The sequence below is a fragment of the Tenebrio molitor genome, chromosome 1 (genome assembly GCF_963966145.1).
Source record: "Tenebrio molitor chromosome 1, icTenMoli1.1, whole genome shotgun sequence".
Classification (NCBI taxonomy): domain Eukaryota; kingdom Metazoa; phylum Arthropoda; class Insecta; order Coleoptera; family Tenebrionidae; genus Tenebrio; species Tenebrio molitor.
The window spans coordinates 29,310,596-29,325,217 of record NC_091046.1 but is presented as its reverse complement, the minus strand read 5'-3'; the positions used below and the strand labels follow the sequence as shown (position 1 = coordinate 29,325,217).

Sequence of the window (14,622 nt, the reverse complement as noted above, 5' to 3'; positions counted from 1 at the left end):
CTTATTAAAATAAAACTAAAAGACGATATTTTTTATTTAGCTTTGTATAGATTAAATTATTTATAATTTATATCTAAACGAAGGAATAAATAACACCACCTCTTGAATTAGTTTTTAGTACCAGAAATGTCGATTCTTGTGAAATTTCGCTACAACTTTAGTAATCTAACAAGCGAACTGGTTAGTGAAGGAATATAAAATGTGTGCTAAAATTATAATAATACAGAATCAAATTCGATCAAGACCCCGCATTGCGAGGATAACGGTGTCACTGATGTTTGCAGTAACATTGATGGGTGATAATAACGCAGCAGCATGTATGCTGTCGGACATTCGCTGGAAGACCTACCCCGAGGGTTGGCAGAAGTGGCGTCGGTGACGTCACGATGATGGCGCGCTGTCCGGTCATCGACTTCGGATGATGACGCCTTAGGCATTATTCTGTGCATACTCGCGGCCGAAACGCTCGATTTGCGATTTAGAACTATCATCATTTTTTAAATCCGAACAGGAGCAAACATCGCCTATTCTCCGGTCTCTCTCCGCCTAACCCGGACGCTAGCACAAAGCGCCCGGAGCTTCCTACTACTACACACTCTTCCTACTCGGTACGCTATTTTAATTTCCTATCTCTCTAATAGATGAATTTTCTATTATGCGGTTTATTCACCGAAAAAGAAAATAAAAACCGACACTGAAAACTAAAGGCTGCTACTAAATTGGATAAAAAATATGTTTTCTAAACGTTTTAACATGCATTCAGTTCTCTCTTAAATAGGTACTTACATAATTTAAATTTATTGATCTAAATATTTGTTAACTGTACGTTTATAGTACTTATCACCTATATTATTTTTTCATTCATCACCTCGACATGTACGAGTATGTTTTTCTCTTTATTCACTGCACTCATTTTAGATGCAAAAATATCGCCTAGCTGAATTACAGTGATCTAGCGAATCAGTATATTTACAGTTACATAAATTACACACCTAAAGCGTATGTTAGATTTAAAACGATCTGATACAGAAAGCAATGTGGGTCGTGTCCTTTCATAAACTTACTTAAAATCATACTCGAGTCCTGTAATATTGCTTTTATCCCACTAATTATGTAAATAACTATTAACTTACTTGTTGCTCTTATTTATTTACATACATACAATATTTTTTATAAATATTCGTAATTTTGCTCTATAATATGTATTCATTTATCAAAACGCTTACAATTGTTTCATTTATGTGTTAGTTGTTTATTAAATGTTGATTTACGAACATGCATACTGGGTGCGCCAAAATTCGCGGAACAATGCAATGGGGCAATGTCAACTCATGTTAAAAAATAATTAAAAAATTCTATTTCTCTTAGATTTGAAAATATGGGGGCTCAAAAGGTGCAGCTTTGATATTTTAAATACATATTAAAAAATATTTTGACTATTTGTTTTTTACTAGCAAGTGCCATAATAATCTGAACGATTGTGATCAAGTTTGCAATTATTTTCTTCATTACATATTTCCAGCATTTCCAAGTAGTAATTTTATGTCGGTTTTATCTCAAATAACGTACGGCAACTTAGCTTTGATTTTTTTCTGTCATTTCCATGGATAGGACAAAAATGAAATATTTGCAAACTATTGGGATACATAGAATGTTTTTAAATGTTGGCACATTTGTGTAACGAATAGCTCCATATCTTCTACAAAAAAGATTGATTGAAAAAAAAATTACCTGATATTTTAATGAGTACTTAACAACGTACTGCTAAGTTGTTCCGCGAATTTTGGGGCACTCAGTATAATCTTTGATGTGATGGTTCCTGAAATATCAATTTTTAAAAGTTAAAACATCGAAATTTGAACCCACAATATCACATTTCTTATATGCTTTTCAGTATAATGGATTGATGTACAGTACTTATCAATTATTATATATCAATCATATATTATTTATAACCATGAAATCAAAATACACACCAAAATTCAGCTGCCCGAGAGAAAATTCCTAAGTGCTTATTCACAATGGACATAAGCTTGACATAAGGCATAAGAAATTCATGATACATGCAGTGGATATACATACTATTAATTTTTACGTAACTTATGAGAAGTTACCTCAGTGAACATTATTGTTGTGTACAAAAAGGCATGAAGAATCATATTCGAGTTATATCGACACATAAATTATTTTCCAATTGCCCAAATTACAAATTATTCTTAAGTATCTCTTATGTATTTCTTATGTCTTATGTCCATTGTGAATAAGCACTAAAGAATTGGGAAGAATTGAAAATTTAGTAAGAAAACAATGATATTATATCTACTAATGTCAATGTCGATTTCAACCAATGCAATTATTTATTTATTTAATTATAACAACTATAAGGAAGCCTTCCTTTGTGGTTGTAGGCCATTCCACTGGACCCCATAAAATGTCGTAAACTCCTGTGGTATGTATTTAAATCAGCTGCTCATATCTCCTATATTCTTCGAGATTTTTGATGAAAATTCTTGCATGAAGGAAACGAAAATATACTTACTACACATTTCTGCCTAACACCAAATGTATGAAATGCTTGATCAATGGGTGTTGAGGCTTTCACGGCCCATAGTCAATGTGAGGTTTGTATCTCAGAATTCCATCCCCTTAATCAAATTAATTAATTAAATTCAAATATTTTGTTGTCCTTTGAAACAGTAAGCGAAAGGTACAAGATTATTATAAATAATTGTAGTCCAAGTACGCCTAAAAACTAAATGTAAAATTTATGGTTGCCGCTCCATACAGAAAACATCAAAATGATGTGAAGAAGTGAGTACACACCGTTCACACGCAGGAGTTAAATTGGGTGCAAAACAACTTAGTATTTTTGGATTGAAGAGTTAATTTTAAAAAAAATATATAAAATTCTCATCACCTAAATGACAGTGACAGCGACAAAAATTGACAGTTCACATAAAAGCGGCAAAAATTTCATAACATGGGCTGGCATGCTTCGACTACAATCATTTATAATAACCTTGTAGTTCACTCCCAGCGGTGACAGCAACAACAACGGAACCAGACCATTCCTGAAGATACTACTTCAAACAGTTAGCAAAAAAATATTTTACGGCACCGAAATCTCAAAACCCAAACCCCCACAGCGAGCGCTTATTTACTAATAGATAGAGCAAACCACCGAGCCTGCCTCTAAGGTTCTGATTCTGAATATTACTTCTGAAAATTGAAAAATGGTTAAAGAACAGGAATCTGTTCTTTTGGTATCAACTTACTCGAGGATTCTACGGACATTATATTCTTATTAAACCATCAATCCGTAAATTTTAGAATGGGTAATTTTCCATGACTAGGTATTATATGAACTTTACTGTTTGTTTTTTTAACCAACTGCAGATATACCGGGGTAGAATTGGTTTACGAGACATAGGATTTTCCATGTAAAAATAAAGAGTTTCAATTATTGGCTCCTCTAATAATTTTATGCCAAAATAGTTAAAATGAAAGTTAGAGAATTAAAAATACTGTCTAATTCCACTCTTTGTTTTTTTCTAACATCTTGTGGTACTGAAAGAAAAGCAAGAAAGGAGTTAACACAAAAATACTAAAAAGTAGCACTAGCCATGAAATTTGACTTTTAAAATACTATGTATTTGTTGGTTGGTTTCTCTATTATTTAATTGTCTTTTGATTTGCCTTTCAAATGAAGTCGTACAAGACTACAGGATGAATGAAAAGGTGTCTTCCATTAAATGCTCAAACTTCTCTACAATTCTTCCAATTGTTTCTGTGGCAGAAATTGATCGGTCTGGGAAATCTGAAGCAAATGTTGCTTGGAAGTTGCTTAAAAAAGATCCTCTACAATAACATTTAAAGAAAGAAATACAATTTCATGCTTAGTAGTACTTTTGACTGTTTTTGTGTCAACTTCTTTCTTGCCTTTCTTTCAGTACCACAAGATGTTAGAAAAAAAGTAAGACTGAAATTAGACAGTAATTTTAATTTTCTCCAACTTTCATTTTAACTATTTTGCCGTAAAATTATTAGGGGAGCCAATAATTGAAACTCTTTATTTTTACATGTAAAATCCTATGTCTCGTAAACCAATTCTACACCCGGTATATACATACAGTGTGGAAACCACTTATGGAATAAATTCAGTAATTTCAAAAATAATGACATTTGTCAAAAACGCGGAAACAGGTCGATTTTTATTTCTCGTGTTGCTTATTTTCAGTTGCTTTACTTGTTTATGACGCCATCCATTTTTGAGCTATGACGTCATCACCATTTTTTTTAAATGACAACACTGACTTTTTTCTTCTTTTTCTGACAGACCTTACTACTAACTAAACGATTAATGAAAAAAATTGGTACCTCAGATAACAATTTTTTTTGAGAAAATGACAAATTTTACTTCAAAAATTTAATTTAATTTTTAATGTAAAAATTTTAATTGACCTTAAACAGAAAGAAACAAACATCTAAGGTTAACAATAAAATGTAACGCAAATGTTGAAATTACCCCCCGCCAACTTTTCGCACTGTACACCGCGCTCAATAATGTCAGGGCTGATTTGTTCCATTTCAGCGCGAATTCTCTGTCATAAATCTTCTAAATTGTTTGGTCTATTAAAGTAAACCCTCGATTTTAAATAACCACATAGAAAAAAAAATAAGTACATTAAAAATTAAATTAAATTTTTGAAATAAAATTTGTTATTTTCTCAAAAAAATTGTTATATAAGATACCAATTTTTTTCATTCATCGTTTAGGTAGTAGGAAGGACTATCAGAAAGAGAAGAAAAAAGTGGGGGTTGTCATTTAAAAAAATTGGTGATGACGTCATAGCTCAAAAATGGATAACGTTATGAACAAGTGAAGTAACTTAAAATAAGCATTATTAAAAACAAAAATTGACCTGTTTCAGCGTTTTCAGCAAATGTCATTAGTTTTGAAATTACTGAATTTATTCCATAAGTAATTTCCACACTGTATATAACTACCAACACTGCATTCTACCCAGAAAATCAACCGGCAACATTGTGTACTTAGATTTGATTGGTCTAGCATCCTAGTAATATCAAAATTGCCATTATACGCTTAGTGTAATTTTGTTTTCACCAACTTAATTCAACAGGTAGTGATTATTTGTGTTTGGTACGGCCTATAAATATCGAGCGATAAAATTAATTTGGAATCGAGTCATCCATGGATTTGAATCCGTATGTCTTTTACGATTGATATGTCGAGATCTAACCTGTGTTTCAAGCTCTATTTATTGGAGTGTGGAGTTCAAGTGACGACATACGATTTCAGATTCATGGTTAACTCTATTATAAATTAATTTGATCGCTCTTTAGTATACGCCATTTTTAATACACGCTGCATATACCGGGTGTAGAATGGATTTTGGTACATAGGCACTTTACGTGTAAAAGTAAAAATCCTCGGATATTGGCTCCCCTAATTATTTTAGAACAAAGCCTTAAAAACAAAAGTGGTAATGTTTTAAAAATGATTCCCAATTCTGTTTTTTTTTGTTTTTTAACATCTTCCGGAAGTACACAATAATGGAAAAAAGAAGTGAAGAATTTGTCAAAATACAGCGTGATCAACAAAGACTGAAGCTATTGGCAGCAAATGACAGCAGAATATTCCCAAAGTATGAACATTTTTTGGGCGTCAGTGTTGGCCCCCGCTGCAAGTTTTGGATGTCAAAAAATGTAGGTTATGTTACGGGTTGTGTCGGAAAATGTTGTTTTGGCTTATTTAATGGAAAAATCAAAAACTGTGAAAAGTTCAACTTTATGGAGCACATATTCAATGTTGAAGCTCACGCTGAACATACGGGATGGCATTTGTGTTACGAAGTTTCTGAAAGTGGTACCTTTTTTGAAAAAAAGTCTAAGGTATTGACACGAGACCAGATCAATTTGCTGTATAATCTGCCCTTTTTTAGGTCATTTTAATCATGGGAATATCAGGAGCCATGCGAAGAGACGAACTAACCAAAATGTCTATCGATGACATCAAGGATGAACATTCTGTATTAATAGTGGCCGTTCCTGACACAAAAACTGGCATAAAACGAACTTTTACTGTCACCAATCCAGAATTTGTAAGATCATACCGCAAATATGCAGCTCTTGTTCCGTGTATTCATCCAGAGTTAAAAAAATATTATAAATTGTGCAGTGTCGCATTTGAAACCTGAAAAATCGAAACAGCAATATAAAAAATGTTACAGTGACTTTGAGACTGATGTAACAAGAAGAATGTGAACACCGTGTCGGATAATGTTGCATTGACTTACCTATTTACTGGAATTTATTTATTGTGGCAGGTACTATCGCGGCCAAAATACTTTGGTCGTCACATTTTGACACTTCAAATGTAAATAAAGTATTAATGTCAATATACATGACAATTTCAAATTATTCTTGTCAAAAATGTGGCACCTTCAGTTTTTGATAAATATAGAATCGTCTTACTTGCTTCTGAAGGTTGTCTAAACCGCGACCATGTTGATCTTTTGCTTTTGAACCCTGCCTCCGCTGCTGGGATTTACCCCACCCGTATGACACTGATTGATTAAAATAATTTTGACAGTAGTAAAAAATAAGGTTAAACATCCTAAAGTTTGCTTTACAATTGAATGTCATTTATGTCACATTGACGACCAAAGTATTTTGGCCGCGATAGTACTATTGGGGACACGGAAAACTGGGCAGATGTGTCATTCAGTTGTCAAAATTTCTAAACCATACCTTAGCTACTCATAACCAAGCTTAAGTTAATTTGACAATTTTTGAAAATATCAATCATAATGACGGCAAAGGTGCACTTTTTGAAATGACAATAACAGACTGCCCAGGATTCCATGTCCCTCATTGTAAATGTTAAATTCTGTTATGATAAGTTGTATCATCTGTTCCCTTTTAGGATATTTTAATCGTCGAAATATGATGCCGTGCGAAGAGACAAATAAACCAAAATGTCTGTTGATGCCATTCAGGATTCAGGATATGTTACTAGTTACTAGATATTTCCCTTTTTGACCGGTGAAAAATTAACCTAATTCATACGTGTCTATTCTAGATCGGTAATGGGGATCTTTTTTACCGACTCGTCATTCATGAGGCGACCACTCCATTTGAAATTGGCGGGAACTTCAAACCAGATGAAAATTCTGTACTAATAGCGGCCGTTCCTGACACAAAAACTGCCATAAATCAAACTTTATCTGTACCCAATCCAGATTTTGTAAGATCACACCGCAAATATAGAGATAGATATGTTGTAATTGTGATAATATATAAATATTGAAATGAATTTTACTTTTACGGCCGTCGTCAAGGCAACGGCTGCGAAATTCAATTTCGCGGCCTGCTCTAGGCACGCGAAGTGCTCATTTCACGTACGTTATAAGTCCGGGAACTCATAGTTTACAGTACGAGTTAGACGTTTAAGGACGAGGCGACGAACGAGCCGAGTCTTGAAACTCGAAACGAGTACTGGAAAAAGAGTTCACGGACGAATGTCGTTATGTATTTTATTTCATCCTGCCTCAAATTTCGATTGAAAGAAACATTGAAATTAATTTCAAAATAATTCAACAAAAGCTCCAAATCTAGTCACATTTTTGGAACATGATTAGCAACGGCTGTTTGGCAATTGTTTATTTTGTTGAAATAATTTTGTGCGTCAAAATGACTTCTAAAGCAAATCCTCTAGAAATTGTAAGAAAATCTGCAGAAGCCTGTGCTGAATTAATACCTAGCAAATCTGGTGAAAGGTATCAAAAACAATTCAGCCATTTTTGTAAATGGAAATCAGAAAATAATGTGAAGAAAATTACGGAAGAGGTTATGCTGGCTGGCCTATTTTTTAGATTTGGTTTAAATGGTTGTATTATTTTATTTGCGAACTAACGTTTTTAGTCTGAGAAAGTAAGTGCATCTTAATTTAAGATTTTATTGAAAAACCTACAAGACCTATTTCATAAAACAAGAAATGTGAAAGCTGTTGCGCCCAGTTGTCGACCTCAACTGCGTTTCGGTCTTCAATCTCTGGGCTTGCCCCAAAAAGAGTCACGTCTTCTCTTAATGATATAATATACTATTATAGAGACCTCCACGAGCCTAGCAGGCCCATGGCTTGTTTGGTTATATTTTTCCATCTGTCTCTACTCTTCACTTTTGTCCTCCACCTGGTAATCTTCTTCCTCTACTGCGCTGCTTTCTATAACATAAATATTTAATTTTTTGAATTTCTGAAAATTAATTTTCCTGACTTTTTTGAATCTCATTATAAAACTTGAGGGTTTTTTGGGAAATTGGGGAAACCTATGGCTTCCCAAGGTTCACTCCAGATAAAGGCACATCATTCAAGTACCGCACCCAGCAAGAACTGGCCGGAATTCGGTAGTTTGTAGATCTCGAAATCGTCCAGAAACACATGTGTTGCCGGCCTAGTCCGGCAAAACGTATGGATTTTGAATTGTCATCCGTCTCAGAATTCTGTTAAGCGTCAGTGTCAGTTCTGTGCATGGCTCGTTAAAAATGTTTTTCTATTTACAATAACGTACAAACTACAAAGAAGCAATATTTAACCAAAATTAATTAATAAGAATTACGTTTTCAGCCACTTCTTGAATATGGGCTGGTGTACCCATTAAGTACAGTTAATTTCAAAATTATTGAGTACACCTCAAAAATCAAGACGTCGATTTATTACAGTTTTTTCCACATGTAAAGATGCCTTTTTGAAATTTGAGCGTCATAGGTTAGGTAAGTATGACAACATAAAATGTCGCTGATATTTTAGAACACCATAATACCTAGTGTGTGTTTTATCCTATGCACGGTGCTGTTAGCGATGTTAATTAAATGTAAGGAATATCAGGAAACAAGAGGGATCCCACTTGCTCCGTCAATTTTTAAGAATACCTTCAAATGGCTCACATTCCAAGTTCTTTTTAAAAAGTACATCGTTTTTGTAAAAAAAAAACCATTAAGCTGCAACTCAGAATGTCGTGCAAACGACGTGTATTGATCTCAATCGACAATTTTTCTGTATTAGATGAAAGGCAGTTTCTACAAATAACATAATTAAGGTTTCGAAAAGAATGGAACGTTATTTCGCAACCAGGAGCAGATATCAGCAGATGCATCGCCGTCCTCCGTCCTTTCGATGGTGAAACGCTAGCGCGCATCCTTTAGCCGTCGGCGTCGTCGATACACGTTACAGTATCCTGACAATGGTTTTTTCTCTTGCACGATAATTTTTCATTCGCAGGCAAGGATAGGACGTGAGTTCGGTGCAGCAGTGCTCGCATAGCCGGAACACTGAGCCAGATCGATTTTTACGGGCTCTGAGAGAACTGCGTCTGGTGTCGATATGGGAACACTGCAGCGCAAACTTCTCCGGTCTGGCCCGGGCGCTCGCTTGGTGCATCAGAGGGTGCAGGAGGCGGAGTGCAGGAGGATAACCGTCCTCCCGCCCCCATCGACTGGCGCCGCGACGTTAAACAGCCCGCCGAACATCACCTCTCTTTCGGTTCTTTGTCTTTTTAAATTTCGACAACTTGACCGCCATGTATGCATAAAGCTTTCCCCTACGATTCTGCGACTTGTTTGTCACCGATTTTATGAGTGTGGATGATCATGGGTTTACAGTTTTACGTCGTGGCATTTTATCGGTAAACTTACAGAGGGGTTAACTACTGAATAGCACACAAAATGAACTAAACGCAGTACATACTTTCACAAAAAATACCTTAACTGAAAAATACGTTTTGTAATTTGATAATCGCAATAAATTGTACAGTAATACACAATATTTTGGACACGTCTTCAGAAACAAAACCTGATTAAAAATAACTCGTGTTCGGTTTTATTACCAGTTTAAAATTAAACCATCAAAAAAGGGATATATCTAAGAAACGGGGCAGAATATTCTTTTAGTCATAGTAGGCAATCTATTTCACATTTTTATAATATGGAGGAAAAGATTAATAAAGCGTAGGTAACGTATTCTAATAAAAAAATATAGTAAAATAGTCCATGAGAAAAGCAGTTTTCACTTATATGTATCTAGATCAATATATTATTTCAAAATTTGGTCTTAGAGAAAACAAAATAATAATCAAACACACTACAAACAAACTATATGCACTCTGGAGTAAGTTGTATTTGGGGGAGGCAATATAACTGAAGTTAAAACACTCTAATTATGTAAATATCAAACATGTTAAAAAATTATATCATATCTGCAGGGTGATTTATCGGTAAATAAATATTTGATATGATATCACTTCTAATAGGTTCCTCTATCTATTGACCTCTGAAAAAATTAAAACAGAATTCTACAGTGAAAACAAAAAACTAGAACAACTTGAAAAACTTTTGGTAATAACTTGAAAAACTGCGATAAAAAATGAATAAATCAAATGGCACATAAAACAGGAAACAATAGTATATTTCAAACCAAGGTGAGAAAGTGCTTTCTTGCAGACCGCAGGCAAAGATTATAAACCCAGCCGTAGGCGAGGTTTGTAAGTGCCTAAGGTCTGCAAGGACACTTTCTTAACAAGGTTTGAATACTATTTTTTTCCCTACCGACACAACTTCGTTGAAAAAAGTCAAAAAAAGATGGTTATATTCCTGATTAAAACGAAAATTTTGAGAATTGAATAGTAGGCTGGGTTATTTGTTTAATTAACTTGTCATCGCATTTGAAGATTTGACGTTTGTTCGAAAATTTGATATAAACAGAAGTTGTAGTACCTACCTAGCTTATCTGTTTATTTTCCAGATTATATGATTGATCTATCAACTTGCCTTATTGAATTGGCTTTCATTTATCAATAACTTATTTCACTTTTGACACTTTTGACATTTGTATTTTGGTACAGTTTTACCATAAACATTTCATGATTCACTTTCTTACCTTAGCGAGAAAGTTGAATTTTCTCACCTCAAATGAGGTATCCACAGCCTACATTTCTAACCGGTAGGGAAAAAAACCTTTTTCAGTAAACTCCTACATATAAGGCATTCACGATCTTTTTGAGACCGAGTTGGCTATGACCATCTAGTGATTTTGTTGGCAATACCTCGGTGATAACTAAATTCCCTTAAGGAAATTGACAATTTTTGTGTTAGGTTAGTTTGTTTTCAGTTTAGGGTTATATTTTCTGAATAGGTGCATTGTTGCCGGATCTCTTAAATCTGGTCTGTCCTTTTTAAATTAAATTAAATCGTTTAATAGAAATTTTTTATCGTAATAAAATTATTTTGGCAATTTTGACTGTTCCTTTGACGGAAATTTAAATTATTTTTACACACTTAATAAATCATTTAGTTACTTACGAATATTAAAATAATAAATCTGGCAATGCGGTGACAAGAAAATGTCGAACAGACACTGACAGAAAAAAAAATTGCATCCGTTGCATCACTGAGTCAGTTAGTCCAACATGAAAAGAAAAAGTCATAGTCAACTCGGTCCCAAAAAGATCGTGAATGCCTAATACTTTCGTAACGTGTCGGATGTCTAACTAAGCGAAAGTCCAAAAATTATAATCGCATTCATAAAAATTGTTCAAAATTACGTTTATGAGTATCGATACAAACACGGGCTTCACAAATTAGGGAATCAAGCACCTCTATTAAAATACACGACGAGTTAAAGAAACAAGATATTTCATATACAGATTGTCCCAAAAGTACCGCTTTTCCTTGAAGGTACGTCATTTAGGGATATGGTAGAGTGCCTCCATTTAGGAAATATACGCAATTTTAAAATATAAAAAAGGCAACGCTGTAACTTGAGAATTACCTCTACCTAGAAATACAGAGCGCCCAGAAATGTGGTAGCAAGTTTTTCGATTGGTCCCGAAAGATGACACTTTTTTACAGAGAGCTTTTTTATGCATGGCAACGCCGCTATCTAAATTGAGATAAATAAAAGTCAAGAATTGTCAAACGTAAGACATTCAAATTTAAATTTTATTGAAAATGTTCAAATTGACCACCATTATGCTCAATGCATAACTAAACCCTTCGAGCAACATCTCGACAAATTTTAGTGCACAAATCAGGGGTAAAAATTGTTCGGAAAACCTCCTTAACATATTCTTTTAAAAAAATTCCAAAATTGAATGTTGCAAGATTGAACAAATTTGGCTTTTCGAAAGTGCCATCTTGTGACACTTTGTGTAAAAGTTGCTACCACATTTCTGGGCGCTCTGTATGTAATAGCATTGTATTATTGAATTTTGATGAGCTTGAGAGGTAACACAACAATCAAGCACTTCAACAAAAGTTATTTTATTAAAATAAATGTTCAAAATTTTGCCCATTTGCGTCTAAACATGCGTTAGCTCTTTTAACGATGTTGCGGTGAACGCGCTCAAGCATTTTAGGAGTCACCGTAGAAGTAGATATTGAATTTTTTAAACTATTTTTCAGTACTCCATAACACTTCTAGATGATGCACCTTCAAGGAAAGGCGGTACTTTTGGGACACTCTGTAGAATCACAGGGTTAAAGTCCGATGAACGGCGGGTCATGAAGCTGAACCATTTCTCCTAATCCATTTTTCAGGAAACTTATAATTTAACCACTTTCTCATCCTGGCTGCAAACCTAATAAGGGGCACATACTATATACCATTTCGCGTTTCCAGGGAGAGTTCTTTAGCATTTTGGTCAAAAAATTGAGCTAATGGGTCGTTATCCATTAGTCATCGGTTTTAGGTTTATCGAGCAACAACTCAAAAAATTACATTCGATGATGAAAAAAAGCTTCTGGTTTTTTATTTTGGTCATGTAAAATTCTCCAAATCCTGTCTGCAAACTAAGTCTAATTCTAACACTTGGAGTTGCTTCCGCAGCATTCAAAATTTTTGTTTCCGTTCCTAGCATCACCAAAATATGTACTGGGTGATTCAAAATTATTGTGGATAAGTATGGTAACTATGTACGAAAATTTATGTGGCAACTGTGTGGGTGGGGTAGAGTTGACATTTGTATGACATTTCATAAGGGTGCATTTGATTTTTTTTATTGCATTGCACATTGATTTGACAACTTTGAAAATTGCGCGACTATGAACTGTTAAAGAAATGTCAGTTCTATCCTACCCACACAGTTGCCACATAAATTTTGGTACATAGTTGCCATACTTATCCACAATCATTTTGAATCACCCAATAGATGTTGCATTGTTCTTGAAAATGTACGAATATCTGGTCCACGTCGTGCAGGAACTTTTTTCTTATGCGCTGCTTCCTTAGTTTCTTATGAACTTATGATTTACTCGTGCAGTTCTCAAACAATTTTTAGGACAATTTCAAAACAAAATTTCTCTAACAATGTTTTATATTGTAATTCTTTGCAAATTATTTAATATTTTTCAAAATACCGTCCTTCATTTTCTATACAATTTCGGATTGGTTCAAACCGCTATTTGAGGCAGAAGATTCAGACATCCTGAGATAAACAGAACGAATTAATGAAAAAGGCTACATCTAAACTACAGGGAAAAGAATTCAATAAATGTTTGTTGTTGCTGTTTCAATCTTCAGTACCTGTTGTACTGTTACAACAATGTATGAGTGAAATATTCGTCGAATTAATTTAGTTTTACTGAAGATGCATACTATTAAGAACCCACTGGTTCGGAAATAAAATAATAATTTTCATTTGTAAACACATTCGACGCCTGACGTATTAACTCTTCAGACACCAACAAATTTGATTGTGTCAAATTTTATAACGTTCATTGAGGTCGTGAAGACATAAATAAGTACAAGGTGGTCAGCGGGAAACTCTGTTCTTGAAACGGGCACCCTGAAGCTCGAAGGGGTCGTAGAGGGTGGGGAGTGTCGCATTTGAAGGGGAAAGATGGAAAGTTTGTGTTATGCATTTCTCACTTGACGAGCACAGTTTTTCGGTGGAGACCTATTTTTTCACCTCATATTCACCTCAGTGAATGTGTCAACAAACAGAATATGTGCTATTGGAGTGAAGAAAATCCCAGAGAAGTTCATGAAAGGCCCCTTCACTCGGACAGGGTCACTGTACGGTGCGCCAGGATCATCGGCCCTTACTTTTTTGAAGAGGGCGGTCGTGCTGTAACAGTGACTTCAGCCCGTTATTTGAATATAATTCAGGATTTTTTTTTCATGCCAGCTCTTGAAGAAGCTGAACTAGAGGATGTGTGGTTCCAACAAGATGGGGCCACAGCCCACACCGCGAGGGTTTCAATGAACTTTTTAAAAGATAACTTCCCTCAGGGAGGACCTCAACTGATCAGCGTGCTACCCGGATTTAACCCCTGCGACTTTTTTCTGTGGGGGATATCTCAAGTCCCGTGTTTTCACGAATCACCTCCAATCCCTGAACATCCTTGAGGACAATATTCGGGCTCAAATTGCCAGGATTCCCTTCGCCAAGCTCGGGACAGTACATGAAAACTTAAGAAAATAGCTTCTTCAGTGTGTGGATGACAGGGGACGCATTTGCAAAATATCGTTTTCAAAACTGTTTAAATTCAAAACTCCCATCCTGTACAATACGTAAAAAATAAAACAAATTGAAGTGTTAAACGTTA

General features: G+C 34.7%; 3 long non-coding RNA genes across 3 annotated transcripts in view; 1 reads left to right on the top strand and 2 right to left on the bottom strand.

The window, feature by feature from the left end:
• LOC138122666 (uncharacterized) overlaps nt 1-6,833 on the top strand; it is a 326,257-nt gene extending 319,424 nt beyond the window's left edge. Inside the window, exon 3 of the long non-coding RNA XR_011156579.1 lies at nt 6,348-6,833. This is a non-coding gene — a long non-coding RNA (uncharacterized lncRNA). The remainder of the gene's footprint in view (nt 1-6,347) is intronic.
• Nucleotides 2,357-3,096, bottom strand: LOC138139836 (uncharacterized). Its single transcript, XR_011162391.1, has 3 exons — nt 2,824-3,096; nt 2,540-2,752; nt 2,357-2,486 (listed from the first exon to the last, which is right to left on the bottom strand). It is a non-coding gene; the product is annotated as an uncharacterized lncRNA (long non-coding RNA).
• Nucleotides 6,834-7,970: 1,137 nt separating the features above from the next.
• Nucleotides 7,971-9,664, bottom strand: LOC138141382 (uncharacterized). Its single transcript, XR_011163125.1, has 3 exons — nt 9,152-9,664; nt 8,298-9,099; nt 7,971-8,245 (listed from the first exon to the last, which is right to left on the bottom strand). It is a non-coding gene; the product is annotated as an uncharacterized lncRNA (long non-coding RNA).
• Between the last annotated feature and the right edge of the window lie 4,958 nt (nt 9,665-14,622).